The 19,454-nt window shown below is 46.7% G+C and overlaps 1 non-coding gene across 1 annotated transcript; it reads left to right on the top strand.

The window, feature by feature from the left end:
- Window positions 1–11,143: 11,143 nt before the first annotated feature.
- Trnat-ggu (transfer RNA threonine (anticodon GGU)) lies at window positions 11,144–11,216 on the top strand. The gene has a single exon. It is a non-coding gene; the product is annotated as a tRNA-Thr (tRNA).
- The last annotated feature ends 8,238 nt before the right edge of the window (window positions 11,217–19,454 follow it).

The following is a 19,454-nucleotide window of genomic DNA, read 5'->3' as shown; positions in this document are numbered from 1 at the left end:
TCCGGAAATGCTCTGCATTTGATCGTGCCCCTCGCGAGGGGGATGTTTAGTTTCCTGCCGCAGCAAGAACCAGGCGGCCTCCTGCGCAGTTTGTGGCGCATACCCACTTGGGGGATTGGCCAGGATCGTTTCACTTACTACATGCCGGTTACGGCAGGGTTTGACTCGAACTTTTTGTTGTCGATTTCATGTCAAACATTAAATGGCCTGTTGATCAGAAAAGCCGCCGTCTCGACAGTGACTGGACGATGGAGGGTTGCGTTGACTGAGGCTTTCAGCTTACCTGGACCGTTCCAGCGTACGGACCCGATCCGAAGAATGCAAGGCGAGCAAAGGCTCACCGGATGGTTTCACGGAAAAAGACTTGTGAGGCTCCTCATGGCCCGCCGACTCAGTCCGATTGGTGCGCCAACCCACCCGCGTACACATAATACATAGCTTCGGGTGAGTCTGCGGATGCCCCGGAACACTTAGAAAGGGGATAGAAAACTAAAGAATGCCAGACGGCATTTCACCTGGTTGGATACATTTAGGATTGTCCGTTTTTGGGCTTTATGTTTTTTTTTAAATAACGGGCGAAAATTGGGTGCTATTTCTCGAACTGATAATCGGGGAGTAATCGAGTGTTTTTTGTTTTTGCAAAACTATTGCGAAATTCGTGTTTTTTTCACGCTAAATTTTCAGATGTACTGAGTAATACCCAGTGGTTATTTTATACGAAATCACGATCTTCCTATCTCTAACGCGTTAAAATGGGTGTTTATTTCTGGATGATAATCGGGGGGATGCCAGGGTTTTCCAGAAAAGGCTTTCCGAAATTCGGCATTTGTTTGGAAACGAATCAGTAATGATGACAATAAAGAATATTGATAACTTCGAAGACATGAAAAATTTTATTCACAAAGAGCCGGTCATAATTTTTCACTCATCCTTGGTTACAAACATTATCATCTGCTTGCGCAACATGTCGGTCTTCATTCGAGACCTGCCTGATCGCTGAACGTATGTCAACCGGATTGACAATATAACCGGATTGAAAAGCTATGTCACGAAGACACTACCTGAGTAGGCTGCGCAACCGCGTCGTTAGAGTCATCACTGTTGCACTTTTGGCGCACAATATAACCGGATTCAATCGTTATATTATATATCGTGGCACTGTAACATTGTAATAAGCGGTTTATTTTACCATAGAAAGAATACAAAGTTATCAAGTTATCCCTCCTTCCAGCAAGTACTGGTTGAGAACGGCGGACCGTCAGCGCACGATTGTGTAAATCACTGCTTTGAGAAGGTGCATTCGGGGAGAAATAGGGCTTACCTGATTCTCCGGATACATGTTCGGGGTGTAAGAATCGATCGGGTTCTACCCGAAAACGAACAACCCCAGATATACAGTCGAGTCCACTTATAACAATACCGTTTATAACCATATATCGGATAAAACGGTGAAAAGCTATGTCACCGTCAACCTTTGTATTCTTTCTATGGTAAAATAAACCGCTTATTACAATGTTACAGTGCCACGATATATAATATAACGATTGAATCCGGTTATATTGTGCGCCAAAAGTGCAACAGTGATGACTCTAACGACGCGGTTGCGCAGCCTACTCAGGTAGTGTCTTCGTAGGAGGCCCAATACGTTACACAGTCCCTCAGGGACTTCGTTTCGGCCAAGGACATTTACCTCAGCTAAGTGAAGCACCTATAGATGCTCTTGGAAAAGATTTGTGCTAGCTTCACACGTGGCAAACAAAGGTGACCGACTGTGGCTTCTTTTCCGCAAATTAGTAGTACTATTGCAGAGACGAAAAGAAACGCACACCTTCTTGAAGTGAAAGTGGACGTGCACTTGTTCAAAGAGCTTTAGCACACCTGGGATGAATTCGGAGAAAAAGTTCAGCAATATTAGGACAACCGAGCTATGAAGACTTTTTCGGAAGCCGTGCGAGGAGGACATAGGAATGCGAAATTCGTCACCAAGTTTTAGAATAGCGTTTGCTGCGTTTGCGTACGTGCCACGCTAAATTTTTCCGGCTCGCTACGTCGGCACCGCGACGAGTGTTTTAGTTATGGAGGAAAGAATACTCAGGGAAGGCGCCTAGCATCTAAATCATGGCGTGACGTCATTTTTAATGAGCCCCATGGAGGAAAGAATACTCAGGAGAGGCCCCTGGCATCCCAATGCATTGCGAAAAGTGTGGAGGAAGTTACGTCATTTTTCTTGAGCCCATGGACAATGTTGCTTACTTGTTTATAACTGCGGCGGCCAAATTTGGGCAAATAGAACGGACAAATTTTTAAGGCGCTTGGCATTTCGCTGCCTGGCTACGCTTGCAAACCAGCGCAGTCACTACGACAAACGTTTTTAGATTAGGCCAGTTTGAAAACTCTGCCGTCGTTGCGCCATCCCGCGAGCCTGTTGCTATGACGACGACAAACGCTACTTTGCCAGGCTTAAGAGCTGAAAAATCGTCCTTCTATCTCAAAAACGAAGGCCGTTTTTCGATTGAAACTTTGGGTGAGGGTTAGAATGGGCAAATTGAAGGCGAAATCAACAGCTTAGAACATCACATCGCACCGAGGAATTAGCGACGAAGCTGTTTTCGCTTCGAAGCGGGAGGGCAGGGCGACGCCATGTTAGTCAAATCAAACCGGAGACAGCAAAGGATGATGGGATAGAGTGCTGGGCTCCGTGGGCTCAAGTCATGGCGGGACTCGGCTTCACAAATGTGACGTCACGGCCTCTCCTAACCTTTTCTTTCCTCCATGATGAGCCCATAAACAGTGTTGCCTAGTTCTTTACGGCTGCGGCGGCTAAATCTGGCTAAATGCCACGAACAATTTTTTACGGCGCTTTGTCTATGGCTGCCTCGCTAGGCTGGGAACACAGTGCAGTCACCACGGCGTCGTCGTCGTCTGCAATCTGTGCACTACAGCTGATTTCGAAGCGTTTCTTCTACTGCCGTTTCCTTTGTGGTCTAATGTTCCTTCGAAGGCAACATCCGCTGGTTAACAATTGGCGTCGTCGGTGAGCATAGTTGGCGTTCTGTTGCGGCGACGTCTCGTCGATTGCGCGCAGTGGTTTTCCATCCGTATCGGTGTGCCCGTGAGAAGGTGCGCGCTGACAGCTTGGGGAAGTATTGCCGGGTGTGACCGGCAACCCGGCACGCAACGTGATGCGTCTTCAAATCACTGCAGCCACTTATACATGTGAAGTGAAATTTAATACAGCTGAGACGTGGCGCTCCAAGACCGCCGAGCTGTATGGACCCAAACACTGCTCCCCCCGTCCGCTTTCGCTTTTGTGTTATAAAACGAGTTGTTATCAAACGAGAAGCAGCAGAGGAGAACGGGAAAGAGTTCTGGGCTCAGTGGGCTCACCGACATGGCGGGTGCAGCTTCACAAACGTGACGTAAGGACCTCTCCTCCATGGCTTTTGTCATTGAGTTTCTTGGTAAGTACACCAGAGAGGAAACTGCACCTGGGAGTACGTCGTCGTGGAGGGTTATGGGAAGACCACCGCCTCTGGCTTGGGCTTGGCGTGACAGTTGGGTTCTTCGGCGGTTTTTGGGATTTGCTTTCTTCACCATGCATTAACACGTCTACGAGCTACGGGGTAGCGGAATTCTTTCCTGTTCTGTGGTAGCCGGGAGCCGTGGAAGTGCGCGTTCGATGAAAGAGCAGGAAGTGCGCGATCGTACCAAACGTTTGTCATGCCGGAATCTAAGGAACGTATGACTGAGCGGGTAATATGCCGCCGCGAAGGCTGTAGTTGACGAAAAAAAAAACCGAAGGCAGTTCGGAGAGGACAAGATAGAACAGATACGGCCGCCTGTATCCGTCTTATCTTGTCTTCGCCCACGACTGCTTAAAGGGACCCTGAAACACTTTTTCACCTTTTTTTTGAAACCTTAAATGCTTGCAGAACGTCGTCACCCAACACATTTAGTACTTAGATTACGGGGTCGCAAAGTACCTCAGCCAGAAATTACTGCTCTATGCCCATCAGATAACTAGATAACTTGGAAACTCCCTCAAAACATTTTCCTCTTTTTCCCGGTCTTAACGTTCCTCGACGGCTCGAATTAGGTCACTAAGGCCATGTAGCGGCTGTTGGCCAGTTTTCCTTCAGTTCCAGCAATGAACGCTTTTCGATAGCAACTTTATAAATGAAGCCACAAAAACAAAGCAGAAATGGAAGGCGTATCTGGTGCGACGAGCAAATCACGCAGTGCCGCTCCGTGCTGGCGATAACTGTAGCTTTCGCAGTGCTTCCAGACGAGAAGGAGAAAGTGAAAGCGTTTATCGAAAGTGCTGCAGGGTCCCTTTTTTCTTCGAGTGTGAACCAACTCGCTCAGCAACAAGTTTTGTTAAACTGTAGCTGACGGTCGGTGCACCGGTTCACCAGAAGCGGTATTGTCGTGTTTTGTCCCTTTTGTGTCCCTTTCAAAAGTGTCCCTTTTGAGCGAGCCCTGATTGGCTAAAAGCAAAGACCCGGATGTGACGCAACGCAAGCGCGGCTGACATACTGCGTTTGACTGCGGCTTCTTCGAGCAGGCGATTTGAATTTCAAACAGGTGGTTTTTGGAAGCAGTCATGAATGCGCCGATTATCGCCTTGTTGGCTCGCCGGCGGAACAAGCGGTCGAGAAGCAATGTAGACGTGTTCGATATGGCCCGAGAAGCATTCCGCCAGCATTTCCGCCTCTCAAATAGGACCGTGCGGTGGTTTTGCGACGAGCTCCGGGACGAACTTGGTCGGCGGACGCACGGGCTCAGGTTTGAGTAGCAATTGTTATGCGCCCTTCGTTTCTCCGCTACCGGTGGCTTTCAGTCAGCGGCCGGTAACGAAGAAACGATATCGCTGTTGCAGCCCTCCGTGAGCCTCTGCATCATACGCCGCCCCCACACAGTGAAATAAAGGATCGTCTGCTAGCTAGCTAACGGTCAGCAGGTGCGATGGAATAAACGATCGCCTGCGAGCTTGATAGCTGTCGAGCAGACCACCAAAATTACACAAGCACTCCGCATGACATTATAACCTTTTATTAGTACTTTACGCATACACATACCAGCTTAGCGTTCGTAGACTTCTCGCGCAACAGGTATGTCATTAAGAACCGAAAATCCCTCCCTCTTACACATTTTTTCACTCGTAGGGCACCCCAAAAATGTCAACGACGAAAGCACCATTCCAAGTACTATAGAATCCTCGATAAACCGCACCGGTGCACACCGGGGCGCACCGGGGCGCCTTTTCATCCTCGATAAACCGCACCGGTGTGCACCGTCCGTCCTCGATAAACCGGGGCGCACCGTCGCGGGGCAAGTTTTGGTTGCACCGCCGCGCACCCAGAGAGTCGACGGTGCGCCGGGGAGCAGTCCCGAGATGCATCGCGGATGACGCCGGCGAAGGGGCTTCCTCCGCCGTCTGCTGCAGCGACGGCGCATCGCCGCACTCGTGTCAAGGCGGAAGGAGCTGTGTATTGTTGGTGACAAGGATGGCGTGCTCGTGAATTCATCGGGCAACGATGCGACAGGCTCCTAACGGACAACGGTTAGAGATTGTAAATGAGGACGCGAACTTCTTGTACTTCAAAGACGGCTGCATGCATTGCCAGACAGTTGGGGATTGACATTCGTTTCGTTCGATCGAATTATCATGAACTGTCACCGGAGTGCCTAGACGATGAAGACCTACTTGTTTTGCTGTAACGGAAGGGCGGAACAAAACAGGCACTCGCATTATGGCTCAAACGAAGATGAGAAGCAGCTTGTATGTAGCTCTTTAGTGGAAGCGGTGGCGGTACGTTGTTCCGCATGTGTGACGGATTTAAGTTGTGCGTACATATAATCATTGGCCTTCAATAAATACCACTTTCAAATAGCGCTGTGTCTAATTACAGTGCTGTATTGCTACTTGTGAACGGTTTTATGAGTTGATTTCTTAGATTAAGAGATGGCGCCTGGGTAGAACCGCCCCGTTTGTCCTCGATCAACGCTCCGTGCCGGCACGCACCGTCGTGGGGCACTGTGCACCGCGCCAGTTTTGGGGGCAACACCGGTGCGTGTTTATCGAGGACGCTATTAGAAAAGCCCGTGTCAGCATGCCACAAGTGCGTAGATGCCAAAATACGTAACTGGGTGGTTATAAATATCTTGATGCACGGGCACTGTCACCGACCTCAAAACGGAGTCTAACCGCGAAAAACTGAGTAGCCGCAGCACAGACTTCCCTGTCACGAGGAAACAGCTGACGGCAGCCGCCATCTTCGGTCGTTCTTCCCCTTGCGGTGAAAACTTTCAACGTCGTAACAAAAAAATTTCATCGCGTTTAGTTTTTCAAAATAACTGAAAAAAAAACGCATAAAAGATACTCTAATACGGTTTTAGTTCTTTAAAATGCGTTTAAAAGAACAGTTACGGTATTTTAATAAAAGGACCACTGCTTAACCGGACGTACGTCACGATGAAAGGGACGCAAAAGGCACGTGTTTAAAAGGGACAGTTAGGAGAATACCGCCCCAGGAAGGCGACGTTTTCATAGGCACGCTCAAGAACATTTCTAAGCTCTTCAAACAAATTGGTATTTGAAATAATGGCAAAATTAATAAAACAACTGCATCTAATGAGTTTCCCTTAAAATATTAACATTGTTGTTCACTACCAGCTTGACCTGCAGAATAGTAGGCACAACCGTTCCGGCAATAATACGCTTTATTTCCTTTTTCCTTAGCTTTAAAGGGGTCCTGAAATACCTTCCGCCGATGCATGGATGTACATGTACCCAAATAAAGCAATGTATTTGCAATCTCCTCCCGCAAGAAGTTTGTTAAAGCGATGAGTATTAGCTGATAAATCGTAAATAAAAAACCGCGCATTATCGTCGCTCCGCGTTTCCTCCTCCTTTCGACTTACTCTCCGCTGTTGACGGCGCGTGAGCTTTGCCTCCCATGATGCTGCGCTCTGCAGCGGTGACGTACTTCCGCTATTGCGCTGCTACGTCGTCTGCTACGGGCAAGCTTTGTTGACACCATGAATCCCGCACTTCGCTCAAGGCTGGAAAACCGAACGAAAAATCTGGCCGCATGTGTGCGGCGGCCTGGCCTTGCCCTTTCGCGGTGTTCGTTGGTGCAGTTGCTATCGGTGGCACGTGACTTTTTATCGGCGGCGAACTCGCAACCGTACGGGGAAGATCGTGCGCTCGTTCCCTTTGATGCACCGACACTGTTTATCCAAAAAGTGCCGTATCAGATGTGGCCCCGCTGGTGCCGGGTCTTATTTTGCGGCGGTCGTAATTCCTGCCGGCGGCATGTGAAAAAGACATTTTAAATCGATACAGAACCCGTGCACAAAACCCTTCAATCATGTGACCAGTTCAGCTTGGGGCGACGCGTGGTGGAGAGCGGCAACGTTGGCAAAGCATGCTCCACCGCGGCTCTGAGCTTTCTAGCGCTGGAGCGAGCGCCACTTCTTTGAGAATCTCAAACATCGGTTGCCTTGACAACAAGGCACAAACCACTGTAGAACTCAGTTACAGTTGCGTGTTCCCGGTTCAGCTCGGGGCCCCACCTCGCGGCATGTGGGCACTGCAGGCGTACCACCCACTCCCATTGGGAAGTGCGAGATGCGTTTGACATTACAGGAGGCGATGGTGTGTGTGTGTTGTGGACGTCTTTGTTTCGCGATGCAATGCGACGTTGTGCTTCTGCGGGTGGATAGTGCTTCCCATGGTCTGGGTTATCTTTCTCGAGCGACGTACGACTCAACTTCGCATGGGGTATGTGCAATGTGCGTGGCTAAAAGCCATCTCGGCTTGTGCGCCGGAGTTAAGTGACTTGCTGTTCGTCCCCGCAAACCGCGCGCGAGGTGAGTGCCGAAGTTACGACGGGCAGGAGGAGGCAACCCATCGTCTTTCAATCGCGGTTCGGACTTGCAACGCATGTTGTGACGTTGTGTTCGTTCGAAACCCATCTCTGGATTGTTTTGAAGTAGAATAAAATGTATGCGTCAAACCCGGGCATTCGGCTCAGGGCGTTCTCTGCGATTGCACGAAAGAAGTGCCACGGGGCTTCAACGCTTTCTTTACGGAACGTACTCAGGTAAGGGAATATCCATGTCGTGTTATGGCCGTGCTGCATTTAATACAAACGGTTAAACGTTTGTTTACACTTGTTTCGTTTGTCGTAAAATGTCCAAGCACTCCGGCACTCCGCCGGCAGATCAGCCGGCGAGCCGACACTGAGCAGACGACTCATCTCTTTGCCGGAAGTGCGTGAAAAAGCCGCCCAATAGCAGGATGTCTAGCTCATGACGAACATCTGGGAATCGATGATGTAGACATGTGAAGATGGCGGCGTCCAAAAACACGAAGGAAAGGGTGAGAAAAAAGCGACAAACTTTGCAACAAAAGTGTGAGCTTTCCGCTGCGCGTAAAAGAGTAATACTTGGCACAGATGACGTTGACGACCCAATCTAACGATTGCGCTAGTTCATTTAGTGTGCTCAAAACGCCTTTCAGGGCCCCTTTAAGACAGTCTGTTTCATTTTCCAATTCTATGACACCACACCATTCTTTCCGTTTTTGTGGCACTCTGTTCGACTATACGGCCAGAAAAACGTTTCAATCCAGGCCAATGACGAAACTAAGGCGAGCGCATGGTATAATGGCGGCCCATGACGGCACAGACGGCCTCGATATGAGCCACGTAGACGCTAGCGCCAGATTCCTCTCTAGTGTATTTTATGGTTGTTGCGGAGCGTAAGGCGGTGCTGTGTCGCGATACGCTTACGCTGACTGCGCCACTTGTTGAATGTTTACGAAGCGGCTCAGCCATCGGCCCATCCGCCAAACAGGTGCCTGCAGTTCTTACGCGTCTATCCAAACAAATTAAGTGCTAACGAAACGCCTAACCATTAGTAAAAAAACATCCCCCTCGCGAGGGGCACGATCAAATGCAGAGCATTTCCGGGGGCGCACGATGTTAAGTAGTTTGCGTTACGTTAATGTTGTTGCACTTGTTGCTGTTTGTTGTTGTATTGTAATTAAATGAGGAGACGTAATTACGTGGTCACGTGGCATCATTTATTAGCAGGTGGGTATGATTATTGTGGCGCAGTGGGAAGAGCACCATGTACCTCGCGTTCCGCCCACAGGTATGCGTTGTATCAGCAGCTTCTTGACGTAGTTTGAATGAGTCAAGGATATAAGGCGCGTTCGTAGCCCTCCATTCTGTGTCGGCTTTGTGGCGCAGTGGGTAGAGCACCATGTACCTTGCGTTCCGCCCGCAGGGTCGTGGGATCGAAACCAGGCGCCGGTAAGTATTATTTTTTATATAGTGTAGGGGGAGGGGTGCGGACTACTACGGATAACTAGAACGGGTGACATCGTGAGTTAAAGAAATGCTCTGCATTTAAAAATGCAAAACATTTCTAACATGATGCATTGTCATTTTAGCTAAGTACGTAATTATCCAAAACTATGAAAGCCCTGTAGCACCTATTCTGTGCCATGCACACATGCCCGCAAACCTAAAAAGCCGGTTTGTTTTACTAATGCGTAGCATTCCTTCCAGAATACCCCCTCAACCAGGACCAACGTTAATAGGGCCAGGACCGCGTAACAACCTGCATTCCCCCCAAAATACAGATTTGGCGGGGGTAAGAACAAGGGATAAGAAAAATAGAAAAAAATAACGAAAATGGCGAACCGTGTAACCCCCAGAATTTACACAAAAACGCAGATTCGGCAGAAGTAACACCTGTTTATGTTATAATAGCGTGAATGAAGATAATTGGTCGGAGAGAATTCAGAAAAACCAAGAAATTTGGCTGTGAAGAACTCGCACTCTACACGAGGGACTTAAGAATGCTACACATTAGTAGACAATTTTTTGACTTTCTGCACATATTTCAATTTCACGACAACTATGAAATTGGTTCGGAACAAAAACGTCGTCACAGAATGCGCTTTGAACCCGAAGCGCTAAACTAACAGGCCACCGATTTCCTTCTGCCCCTCGTAATGGTAGCACTCGCTTCTGGCATTTTACGGGGCGGAACAGGTCGTTTCACTCCACCGTGAGAGTCGATGGCTTCGGTCACGCACGTAGAGGTCAAAACTGTTAACAACAACACGCGAACGCGTGGCTTTCGATAAATGCAGCGCAGCCTGCTGACAGCCACCGGCGTGACCAGCGAAAATAGATGACGGCGCTGCGGCGGCTTGGCATGTGAAAGCTATTGCCGATGCTTCCGTGTTTGGGGGGGCAAGCTTCGACGCCGAAAGAACCTCACCACGACCGCCGGCGAAGCCTATATTAAACGTTATCTTACGCTGATTACCAGTGCAGTCTTGTCGTAGCCTTTGGTATGGTTCGCATATAAAAAAGGGGGGATGTGGGAACCATACCAAAGGCGAAAATGAGACTGCGCTGGTTATCAGCGTCAGATAATGTTTAATATAGGCGCTGGCGGCGGTCGGGGTGAGGGACTGTTGGTGTCGAACCTCTTCCCCCAAAACAAGGAATCATCTGCAATAGATTTCGCATGCCAAGCCGCCGCAGCGCCGTCACCTAATCTCGCTGGTCACGCCGGTGGCTATCAGCAGGCTGCGCTGCATTTATCGAAAGCCATGTGTTCGCGTGTTGTTAACAGTTTTGACCTCTGTACATACATACATACTTACATACACACACACACACATACATACATACATACATACATACATACATACACATACATACATACATACATACATACACACATACATACATACATACACACATACACACATACATACATACATACATACATACATACATACATACATACACACATACATACATACATACACACATACATACATACATACATACATACACACATACATACATACATACAGTGAATCAGAATGGGAAATGAGGGGCTCGTTGAAAATAAGACAGAAATAAGAGTTGGCAGTCAAGAAAACCTCGGAAAGCAAAGGGGAGGATGTTGTAGGTCATGGAAACAGATAAAGAATTTGGAAAGAAAGAAAGAAAGAAAGTGGAGAAAAAATGCCAGGCTACCACCCCCAAGCACAGGAAACAAAAATACCTTAACATAAATACACCAAAAAGTGGAGGGAAAAATCGCCCCGCCGGTAGCGTAGTGGTTATCGCACCAGACCGGTATTCTGGAGGTCGTGGGTTCGAATCCCACCTGGCGGGCATTTTTTCTCCACTTTCTTTCTTTCTTTCCAAATTCTTTATCTGTTTCAATGACCTACGTAATCCTCCCCTTTGCTTTCCGAGGTTTTCTTGACTGCCAACTCTTATTTGTGTCTTACATACATACATATATACATACATGCACACATACATACATACATAGACACATGCATGCATACACACACACATACATACACACATACACACTTACATACATACATACATACATACATACATACAGTAATCCGTCGTTATAACAGAATCGCTTTGCTCGAAATATCGTTTTATTCGAAATTTCTTCTGGTCCCGACTTAAACACATGTATTTTAGGCCGCATTACTCGAAGCGCACGAAGAGCTTGACCGACTCAGAGCGAAGTAGAGAGCAGAGTCTTTGCCGAGCGGCGGCGACACAGCGGCGAGTCAGGCTGCCAACAAGCGGGTCAACGCAAGGGGGTCATGCTCGGTTCGCCCCATCCGACGTAAGAGAAACGGTTCAAATGCGTGGTGGGGTCATTGAATTTTGTTCGTAGACATTGATCAATGGCGTGGACGCGACGGTGCGTGAACATCGACACTCGAACACTAGAATTAGCAGTGTCGTTCACAGCTGCACACCTCTGCAAAAAATTGCGCAGTGATCATGCAAGGCCCATAGAGCAAGACCAGTCAGTTTTCATGAGTGCGCTCAGGACCCAAAATGAGCGGTTAATCGTTTTTTAGCTCAACAAACACAACCTCAGACTCGGGCCACGGCGTTTGCGGCGCTTTCCAGAGTAAAACTCTCGTAGCATTCCGTGAGGCCCGAACGCCCCCTATAAAAGTAGCCACTGCCACTGCCACTTTTAAGTGCGGCGACTACAGCGTCATGCAATGCTTGGCCAAATTAGAACAGGGGTGGCTCGGGCCCGGCAAACTTTAAACAGTCGAAGCTCTCTGCCTTTTAGGGGCGAAGCTCCTAAAGCCATGGGTTTGTCCATCCCTCGTGTCTCGTGGTACGTGACCGCCGCATGCTTTCAGAGATGTCGCAAAGTGGGCCGCGTTGCACGCGCAAGAACCGGCTGCAACCGGCAGCGCAAACTCGGCACCGGGAGCGCGAGCTTCTCTGTGTTCGCCAACGGAGGCGCGAGCGCACGTGCACTGCGAGGGGGAGATCACGCAAGAGATCACGCCACGAACGCAGGCAGTCGTTCTCGGAGATCGAACGAGACGCAAGGACCTTTGCTCGTTTTCTCTCGTCATGTTCGGGCACAAGTTCGCCCTAAATATCTCGTCTAGAAAGTCGCGCTTAAACCGCGCGTCGGCAGCTTCGGGCTGAGCTCGCTTGATGCGTTTTGCAGCCGCCTCGCGAGCTCTCACTGCATCGGGGTTTGCCTGCCGATACGAGCGCTTGCTTGCAGCCTCACGAACCCTACAACAACAACAACAAACGAACAAGAACAAAATAAAAGAACAAAATAAAAGTTGATTTGTACAATGTACGCACACAGTCTTACGTCTTTCTTAATGATGTAATGGGCGAACTTTCACGGGAGAGTTACGATTACCGATGATCTCCCCCTCTCGAGCTTCGCCCCATTTATCATCATTCATTCCGTGGATATGGCGTGAATTTTTTTGCACCTGAATAAAGTTTTGCTTCATTGAATACATCGAGCTTTCGTTCCTTGCAGCTGTGGTGCAAGTAAAGCTCAAATGCTTTACCTTTTCGTAAGTGGTCATTTATAAGAAAACGCCGCTTATAACGAAATTTTTCGCCGTCCCGCTGACTTCGTTATAACGAGAGACTGCTGTATGTACGCACGCACGTACGTGCGTGCGTGCATACGTACGTAGATGCACACAGACGTACATGCATTCTCACATACACAGAAATAACAGTAGGCAGTCAAGAAAGCCAAGGCAAGCAAAGGGGAAAATGTGGTAGGCCGTTTTATTATCATATAAACAGATACAGGTTTTTGAAAGAAGCTCGAGGAAAACATGCTCTACGGGTGGTATCCCAACCCACAACCTCCAGAATACGCGTCTGGTGCGATGACCACTACGCTAGCGGCGGGGCTGTGCTCCCCTTCCCTTTATCGGGTATGTATGTTCAACACGAGTATTTTATCAAGCCAGGCGTGTCTAGAGGTGTTGTTCAAGCAATTAGAGGGGATTCAATGGGATGTAATAGGGATTACGGAGGTTAGGAGGACAGGTGAAGTCTTCACATTGATGAAAAATGGACACGTCCTATGTTACCGTGGTCTAGTGGGCAGAACAGAACTGGGAGTGGGATTTATAGTCAATAAAAGCATAGCTGACAAAATAGAGGAATACTATAGCCAACGAAAGGGTAACTGGTCTTGTCATTAGGTTTAATAAGAGGTACCAATTCAAAGTAGTACAGGGCTACCTGCCTACTTCCAGCCATGACGACCAGCTAGTTGAACGCTTCTGAGAAGATGTGGAATCGGAAATGGATTAGCTAGTTGAACGCTTCTGAGAAGATGTGGAATCGGAAATGGCTAAAGTAAAAACACAGTATAGCGTAGTTATGGGAGACTTCAATGCTAAAGTAGGCAAGCAGTAGGGTGGAAGCAAGGAATTTGGGGCCTATGGTCTGGGTTGTAGGAATAACAGAGGGGACTTATTAGTAGAGTTCGCAGAACGGAGTAATCTGCGCATCGTGAGTGCCATATTCTGCAAACGGGAGGGCCGGAAGTTGACGTGGAGGCGCCCTAATGGGGAGCATGAAAATGAAAGAGACTTCATACTATGTGATAACCCTGGCGTCGTGCAGGATGTAGAAGTGCTCCGTATGGTGAGGTATAGTGACCACTGTATGGTGATATCTGGAATTAGGCTTCATTTTAGAATGAACCGTAGGAAGCTAGTACGAAAAAAGCCGATCAATGAGCTAGCAGTAACACAGAACTGAGTTGAAGAATTCAGGATCGCGCTGCAGAACAGATATGCAGCTCTAACCGAGGAAGCAAAGTTTACGACACAGGAAGCGAGCGAAAAATCTTACACGCATTATCACGGAGTGTGCAGTAGAAGTCGGAGGTACGATCGCTAGACAGTTTACTGGTAAAATTCCCAGGAGACCAGAGATTTAATTAGGAAACGGCAAAGCATGACAGTTTCCACCAAAGCTGACAGAAGAGAACGAGCAGAACTTTCCGAGGTAATCAATAAGCGAAAGACATATGACATACGGAAGTATAACATGGAAAGGATTGAGCATGCTGTAAAAACGTAGGCGGCCTGATAGCAGTGAAGAGGCGTCTATATGCATGGGGAAAATCGGATGTATACACTGTAAGACAAGCAAGGAATTGACATCACAAATAGGGGTAAATAGTTATAGTAGCCGAGGAGTTGTATAGAGATCTGTATAATAGCCGCGACCTACATCCTACGAGCAACGACAGAAGTAAAGAAGGCTTTGAAAGAAATGCCACGGGACAAAGCACCTGGTGAGGTCCAGATAAATGCAGACGTCTTGAAGGATCGCGGGCAAATTGTACTAGAAAAACTGGCAAGCCTGTATACGCAATGCCTAGTGACCGCTAGTGTACCGGAATTTGGAAGAACGCGTACATAATCCTAATCCATAAGAAAGGTGACCTGGAGGACTTAAAAAATTACAGGACGACCAGCTCACTGTCATTCGTCTAAAAGGTACATACCAAGGAAATCGCTAACAGTATTTCTGCAACCTTAGATTTCAGCAAACGTTAGAGTACAGTAAAGCCGGGTTTCGTAAAGGCCATTCAACAATGGACTGTATTCCCACGATCAATCAGGTGATAAAGAAATGGGCGGCGTATATATTATGAGAACCTTTTGAATGGGTCGAAACGTCACCAGTCATGCAGGCATTAAGGAATCAGGGTGTAGAAGAGCATTAAGTAAGAATACTAGAGGATATCTACAATGAATACACAGCTATAACATACTCCATAGGAGCAGTAAAATACCCATAAGGAAGGCAGTCAGACAAGGAGACACAATCTCTCCAGTGTTATTCACACCATGTTTACACGAGGTATTCAGAACTTTGGATTGGGAACAGGTGGGCGTAAGGGTTAATAAAGGATACCTCAGTAACCTAACCAAGCGCCGGCGAAGTAATCGGTAAATTCTCGCCTAGTCACATGGTACCGCAGCGGCGAGGCTCCGAGCGACCGGAGCTGCGACGCGTCTCCACAGCGGGTCACGTGGCGTAAAGTCACTCCTGCCGCACTTGCACTCCGGCGTCTCATAGTGACCGAGACACGTTGAATCACCCAGCTAAACATGGTGCAGTAGAGGATTCGCTATCGATGCTTTGGTCACGTGACAAGCCGCTGCAAACGTTACCGTCTGCTGGGATCTGCAATGAAGCAAGCAGATACGCGGTCAATCTGTCCCGTTGTTCCGATCTGATCGCTTCGGTGTGGACGGCGATGGACTACGAACCGTCTACCCTATCATGGTCGCCCACGGCAATGCGGCGTTGTAGAGAAGCGGGAGTGGCAGAACGGGATAAATGGAGCCGCACCACTTTATATCTCTGCAATTTAACACTCAGGACGCTAAGGCTTTCGCATACACTACACCACGAAAAGTGCTTAGGTGTCATACAATTTTTTTTCTCATACCAGTGATGCACGGGTGCTGATTGATAGCGGTGGAGGCAGATGAAGAATTCCCCACATTAGCAACTGAAAACTACAACAGAATCAGGTGATTCGTTAGAACAGGTGGCCGAGGCAGAGCGATGCTCATGGGAACACCATATCAGAGAATACAGATGGAATTTCGTGAAGGGAAAGGGAAAGGGAAGGGGCAGCACGCGTGCGTTTCGTAGCGGTGCGGACTGTGTGCGCTAGGAAACAACGAGGTCTCCAAACCACCGCTCTGAGCGCATGAAGAATCAGGCGTAAAAACCAGCGAACAACACTGCATAGGTTTGTACTGTTCTAGTTGGGCGTTCATTTATAACAGCTGCACTGGTGTTTTTTTCTGCGCGCTTTGTATAAAAATACCAACACGCTTGCCACTCAAAGCGTCAAAGTTAAACAACAGATGTTTAAGAATTAAAGAATGTGGGGAGTAATAATGACCAAAAGAAAGTAAGCACGCAAATTTTTGAAGATAATTCGATGGTGTTAATATTTGAAGCCTTACATCATTTGTAACGTGATCATTTCTAATGGAAAAATGTACATTTATTGCCTTACAGCCAGACGGGCTAGCTATCTCAAGAAAAATAAAGCAATGTATGTTTCGCGCAATCATTTCTACCACGCACATCACGAGACTGGTACCACCTTCTTGTAGAAGTTGTATCCATTATTGATAACCATTTTTTTCACAATGCCCTTCCTAACACTGTGTAATCAGGTGAATTTATCTTTATATAACAAACTGAGTGCTTGATCAGCGTTTGTATTATGTCTGACTGCTTTTGTTATTTACCTGAAATATTTATTTACTTGAATTTATCTGACTGAATTTATCTTTATACAACAAACTGATTGCTTTATTTGCGTTCGATGGATTTAGTATTTTTTTTACTAATCGTATCCAATTTGTTTCAGCTAACGGCCTTAACTCCAAACTAAGTAATTTTGATTCTGGTGTACCCCAAGGATCTGTCCTATGTCTGCTTTTATTTGTTATCTATGTTAACGACCTTCATAGTGCCGTAACTTCTAATTTTCACCTTTTCGCGGATTACTGTGTTCGGGAAATAACCAGTGAAAACGATAGTCGAATACTTCAATCTGATCCCTCTGCTGTTAATAACTGGTGTAATACCGGGCTAAGGAAACTAAATGCAAATAAATGTAAAGTCATGCATGTTTCTAGAAAAAGCGTAACTAGATGTTTCTACTACCTGAATAGCGTATACTTGCAATCCGTTGGCTGCCACAAATATTTAGGTGTCCATATTACGTCTAACCTAGCGTGGGATGCTCACATGAAATACGTTGCGAATAACGCTAACAGAATGCTTGGGTACTTCCGTCGGAACTTCCATAACGCACATCTTCATTAAAACGACTACTATATAAAACATTTGTGTGCTCTAAATTAGAACATGCCTCATCAATATGGGACCCGAGTGATGATAAACTAATCTACCGTCTTGAAATGATCCAGAATAACTCTGAACGCTTCAATATTTTAAATTATAACCATACAGCTAGCATAACTACAGCGAAGCGCAATCTTGACCTGCCGTTACTGCAGACCCGTAATAAAATTTCTCGCCTCAGCTTATTCCACAAACCGCACCATCATAATGAATTACGCGATAAATAATTTCCCTCTCCGTCATATCTTTCCCATCCCATTGGTCACAATTCATGTCTTACCAGAACTTTCGCGCAATCATTTATACCACGGACATCACGAGACTGGTACCAGTTTCCTGTAGAAGTTGTATCCATTACTGATGAGCATTTTTTTTTTCACAATGCCCTTCCTAACGTTGTGTAATAAGGTGAGTTTATCTTTATATAACAAACTGATTGCTTTATCAGCGTTTGTATTATATCTGACTGCGTTTGTTATTTACCTGGAATATTTATTTGCTTGAATTTATCTGACTGAATTTATCTTTATATAACAAACTGATTGCTTTATTTGCGTTTGAATTGTAACTGACTGCTTTCAGTGTGTTTGTATTGTAAAATTGTAACCACTCCCCTCTGTAATGCCGTCTGGCCCTGATGGTAAATAAAGAAATAAATAAATAAATAAATAAATAAATAAATAAATAAATAAATAAATAAATAAATAAATAAATAAATAAATTTGATAACACAGATAACCGAAATCCGCTCTTGTATTTACAGAACATTTGGAAACCAAGAGTATGCATCTGCGGCGGTCGTGCACTTGCACTTTAGCCTATATATAAGCACACTTATGTGGCACATTTATTCGCCTGAACCCATGCTGCTCAGTCTACAACAAAAGTAATCATACCCACCGGACAGGAGAGTTTATTACGTCTTGTTAATTTGTCACTGTCAGCAATCTACACCTGTTATGTCGATTTCCTCATCAAAGAAAGAAAATGGTATCACTGCTTTTAACAGACTAGGGTACCTCGAGCTAGAATTAAACCATACAATCAGTCGAAAAGAAATAAGTATAATTTGCAGAATTTTTCAAACGCCAAGTCGCGTCTACCTGAAGACGACTCACCGCGAATTTCGCTTTCATTTATAATTTCTCGAATTTGAGGTTTTATGTTTAAGGTATTATATAGGGTAGCTGCAGTAAAGTGGAAGTCTGGGCCTAATGGTTCGTGATGTTCAGGGAAAAACCAGGGAAAATACGCTACACAAGAGGAGAGGCAAGGCAAGGACAGTCACTGGACCGAACTCTCTCACACACGGTTGTCACCTTAGGCTGCGTTAAGAAACGCTACCTCCTTATCAGTTAACGCGACCGAAGGATCACTGATGCATTTATCTCCTCCTTTCTTGACCAAGATGGCCTCTGCCAGTTCTCGCTCATTTTCCGAAGCACCCCGCCGCGCAATGGACACAGTTTTCAAATCCAGAGTGCCCTTGCAATCACGCACATGCTTCAATCACAATCACGCACATTGCAGAACGTGCGTGATTGCAAGTGCACTCTGGATTTGAAAAATGCGTCCATTGTGCGGCGGGGTGCTTCGAAGAATGAGCGAGAACTGGCAGAGGCCTTCTTGATCAACAAAGGAGGAGATAAATGCATCAGTGATTCCTTCGGTGGCGTTAACTGATAAGGAGGTAGCGTTTCTTAATGCAGCCGAAGATGACAACTGTGTGTGAGAGAGTTCGGTCCAGTGACTGTCCTTGCCTTGCCTCTCCTCTTGTGTAGCGTATTTTTACTGGCTTTTTCCTGAATAGCTGCAGTACTTTACCAGCGAGCCCCTTGAAACTGCAGCCGAATTGAACCTTTGTGCAAAGCCTTTTTTTCCCTTTCTTGGTTATCTAAATTCCCTGGTTGTGTCAAATAAATTCGTCATCCAAGATCGAACACTAGCATGTGCTTTAAGGAAATCCGTCAAATGTTGAGTACGCTTCCAAACAGTTGCAGTTTAGGGCCTTTTTTGGACGCCGATGCATCGTAAAGCGCGTTAATTATAAGTAATCTATCGTATCTAGTAACGCAGCGCATCGTTATTTCAATTTTAGGATATTCACTTGAACATATTCCTCGCCTTCCTTAGTGCTCTCTCGTTCATACACCTCTACAGTCGTAT

This window comes from Haemaphysalis longicornis, unplaced genomic scaffold (assembly GCF_048455015.1).
Source record: "Haemaphysalis longicornis isolate Haplotype H1 unplaced genomic scaffold, Haemaphysalis longicornis Haplotype H1 scaffold_10, whole genome shotgun sequence".
Classification (NCBI taxonomy): domain Eukaryota; kingdom Metazoa; phylum Arthropoda; class Arachnida; order Ixodida; family Ixodidae; genus Haemaphysalis; species Haemaphysalis longicornis.
This window is presented reverse-complemented; position numbering and strand designations above follow the sequence as displayed.